Genomic DNA, 4510 nt, shown 5'->3' on the forward strand with positions numbered 1-4510 from the left:
ACGAGTTGATGGGTGCAGCACACCAACATGGCACAAGTATACATATGTAACAAACCTGCACGTTATGCACATGTACCCTAGAACTTAAAGTATAATTAAAAAAAAAAAAAGAAAAGAGAAGAAAGAATGGACTAACATAGATGCCTTTTATTTCTTTCTCTTGCTGATTGCTCTGGCTAAGACTTCCAGAATGATGCTGAATAGGGTTGGTGAAAGTAAGCATCTTTGTCTTGTTCCAGTTCTTACAGGAAAGGCTTTCAACTTTACCCCATTCACTAAGACATTAGCTGTTGGTTTGTCGTACACGGCCTTTATCAGTTTGAGGTATGTTCCTCCTATACCTACGTTGTTGAGCATTTTATCATGAAATAATGTTAAATTTTACTAAATGCTTTTTCTGCATCTACTGAAATGATTATATAGTTTTTCTTTGATTCTGTTGATGTGATGTATCATGTTTATTTATTTGCACCTGTGCAAGGTAGCTCACATCCAGCACTTTAGGAGGCCAAGGTAGGAGGAATTCTTGAGTCCTGGAGTTCAAGACCAGCCGGAGCAACAGAGCAAGACCCTGTCTCTACAATATTTTTTTTTTTTAATTAGCTGGGCATGGTGGTGTACATCTGTAGTCTCAGCTACTCAGGAGGCTGAGGTAGAAGGATCACTTGAGCTCAAGATGTTGAAGCTAAAGTGAGCCATGATCATGCCATTCCACTCCAGCCTGGGCAAAAGAGAGAGATCCTGTCTCTAAAAACATTTTTTAACTAAAAATCTAAACAACAACAACAAAAAAAACTGATTTGTATATGTTAAGCCATGTTTGCATCCCTGGCATAAATCCCAAATTGTCTTGATGCATTATCTTTTTACATGTGGTTGAATTTGGTTAGACAGCTTGTTTTTTGTTTCTTGTGTTTTTGTTTTGGTTTGGTTTGGTTTGGTTTTTTGAGACAGAGTCTCACTGTCACCCAGGCTGGAGTGAAGTGGCGTAATCTTGGCTCACTGCAACCTCTGCCTCCTGGGTTCAAGTGATTCTCCTGCCTCAGTCTTGCAAGTAGCTGGGATTACAGGCATGCATCACCATGCCCTGCTAATTTTTGTATTTTTAGTAGAGACGGGGTTTCGCCATGTTGGCCAGGCTAGTCTCAAACTCCTGGCTTCAAGTGATCCGCCCGCCTTGGCCTCCCAAAGTGCTGGGATTACAGGTGTGAGCCATTGCATCTGGCCGATTTGACAGTATTTTTTGAGGATTTTTGTATCTGTGTTCATCAGTGATATTGGCCTGTAGTTTTCTTTTTTTGTTGTATCCTTCTCTGGTTTGGTATCAGGGTAATGCTGTCCTCACAGAATAACTTAGGGAGAATTTTCTCTTCTTCAATTTTTTGGAATAATTTTAGAAGGATTGATATTAGTTCTCTATGTTTGGTAGAATTTGGCAGTAAATTCATCCTGCCCTAGGTTTTTCTTTGCTGGGAGACTTTCTATTACTGATTCGATCTCACTACTCATTATTGGTTTATTCAGGTTTTCTATGTTTTCCTCATTCAATCTAGGTGGGTTGTATGTTTCAAGGAATTTAACCATTTTCTCTAGGTTTTCCAGTTTCTTAGTGTACAGATGTTCATAATAGTATCTGGTGATCTTTTGTATTTCCATTGTGCCAATTGTAATGTCTCCTTTTCCATTTCCGATTTTGTTTATTGGGTCTTCTCTCTTCTTTCCTTGGTTTGTGTAGCTAGCAGTTTATCAATTTTATTGATCTTTTCAAAGAATCAACTTTTTTTCATTGATCCTTTGAATTTTTTTTAAGTTTCCATTTTATTTAGTTCTGATCTTTATTATTACTTTCCTTCTGATTTTGGATTTGGTCTGTTTGCTTTTCGAGTTTCTAAGATGCATTATTAGATTGTTTATCTGAAATATTTTTACTTTTTTGATATAGGTGTTTATTGCTATAAACTACCCTCTTAGTACTGCCTCTGCTGTGTTGCACAGATTATAGTATATTGATTTCCATTTTAAAGAAATTGTTTTATTTTCATCTTAATTTCTTTATTGACTCAATATTCATTCAGGAGCATGTGTTCAATTTCCATGTATTTGTATAGTTTCCAAAGTTCCTCTTGGTATTGATTTCTAGTTTTATCCCACTGTGTCTAAGAAGATACTTGATATGATTTCAGTTTTTCTAAATTTGTTGAGACTTGTTTTGTGGCCTGACATATGGTCTATCCTAGAGAGTGTTCCATGTGCTGATGAAAAGAATGTGTATTTTGTAGTTGTTAAATAAAATGTTCTATAAATGTCTGTTTAGAGCCATTTGTTCTAAAGTCCAGTTAAAATCCATTTTTTTGTGTTGATTTTCTGCCTAGATGATCTGTCTAATGATGAAAGTGGGGTGTGGAAGTCTCCCACTATTATTGTATGGAAGTCTCTCTCTTTAGATCTAGTAATATTTGCTTTATGAATCTGGTGCTCCATTGTTGGGTGCACATATATTTAGCTTATTATTTCCTTCTGCTGAATTGATCTATTTATTTTTACATAATGACCTTTTTTGTCTGTTTTACTGTTTTAGCTTAATGTCCTGTTTACCTGATATAAGTATACTTACTACTGCTTGCTTTTGGTTTCCGCTTGCATAGAATATCTTTTTCCATCTGTTTACTTTCATTCTATACATATCTCTACAAGTAAAATCAATTTCTTCTAAACAGCATGTAGTTGGATCATTGTTTTAATCCACTCAGCCAGTGTATATCTTTTAAGTGAAGAATCTAATCCATTTATATTCAAGATTATTATTGATATGTGAGGTTTTTGTCTGTTATATTGTTAACTATTCACTGGTTGTTTTGTACATTCTTTGTTCCTTTCTTTTTCTCTTATTGTCATTTTTGTTTGGTGGTTATCTGTAGTGGTACCATTTGAGTCCTTCTCTTTCTCATTTGTGTGTTTGCTTTCCTAGTGAGTTGTATACTTTTGTGTGTTTTCATGATGGTAAATGTCATCCTTTTGCTTCCAGATTTAGGAATCCCTTGAGCATTTTTGTAGGGCTAGAGTGGTGATGATTAATTCTCCTACTTTTATTTATCTAAGAAAGACTTTTTCTCCTTCGTTTATAAAGGATCATTTTGCTGTATATGTTATCTTGGCTGGCAGTTGTTTTCTTTCAGCACTTCAAATACATTATCCCATTATCTCCTGGCCTGTAACATTTCTGCTGAGAAACGTGCTATTAGTCTGTTTGCCTGATGGGGGGTCCTTTAAAGGTAACTAGACACTTTTCTCTTGCTGTTTTTAGAATTTGTCATTGACTTTCAACATTTTGACTATAATGTGCTATAGAGAAGATCTTTTTTATTGTGTCTGTTTGGGGATTACTGGGCCTCCTGTATCTGGATGTCTAAATCTCTTGTTATACTTGGGAAGTTCACATCTATTATTTCATTACATTGATATTTGAATGCTTTCATTGTCTCTTCGCCTTCTAGGATACCAATAATTTCTTTATATGGTCACTTTATGGTCTCTCATCTATCAAGAAGGAAGGCTTTGTTCATTCCTTTTTATTGTTTTTCTTTATTTTTCTCTGACTGGGGTATTTCAAAAGATCTGTCTTTAAGTTCTGAGATTTATTTTTTTATTTTATTTTTTTGTAGAGACAGGACTCACCTGTTACCCAGGCTAGAGTGCACTGCAACCTTAAACTCCTGGGCTCAAGTGATCCTCCCACCTCGGCCTCCCAAAGGTTGGGAATACAGGTGTGAGCCACCATGCCCAGTGCTTCTTTCTTTTGTTTGATCTACTCTATTGTTGAAGCTTTCAAATGTATTTTGTAATTAATTAAAAGAATTATTCAGTTCCAGATGTTCTGTTTGGTTCTTTTTTATGATATCTATCTCCTTGATAAATTTCTCATTCATATCCTGAATTGTTTTTCTGATTTATTTGTATTGTTTTTTCAGTTAGATGCAAGCCACATGCTGGTCTACCCTTGTGCCTCAGCCCCTGGTGCAATGGCTTATGGTTGCTTACACCTGAGAGTCTCTTGTATCTAACTGAGTTTCTTTAGAATCAATAATTTTAATTCTTTTTCCAGGCTGTCATTAATTTCTTTTTGATTTGGATATATTTCTGGAGAATTATTGTGTTCCTTTGGAGGTGTCATACTTCCCTGCTCTTCATGCCTCCTGTATCCACATGTTAATATCTGCACATCTGGGCCGGGCACGGTGGATCACGCCTGTAACGCCAGCACTTTGGGAGGCAGAGGTGGGCAGATCACGAGGTCAAGAGACCAAGACCATCCTGACTAGCACGGTGAAACCCCGTCTCTACTAAAAATACAAAAAAGAAATAGCCGGGTGTGGTGGCGGGCGCCTGTAGTCCAAGCTACTCTGGTGGCTGAGGCAGAAGAATGGTGTGAACCTGGAAGGAGGAGCTTGCAGTGAGCCGAGATCGTGCCACTGCACTCCAGCCTGGGTGACAGAGCGAGCCTTTGTCTCAA

The sequence above is a fragment of the Colobus angolensis genome, unplaced genomic scaffold (assembly GCF_000951035.1).
Source record: "Colobus angolensis palliatus isolate OR3802 unplaced genomic scaffold, Cang.pa_1.0 Scaffold194, whole genome shotgun sequence".
Classification (NCBI taxonomy): Eukaryota; Metazoa; Chordata; class Mammalia; order Primates; family Cercopithecidae; genus Colobus; species Colobus angolensis.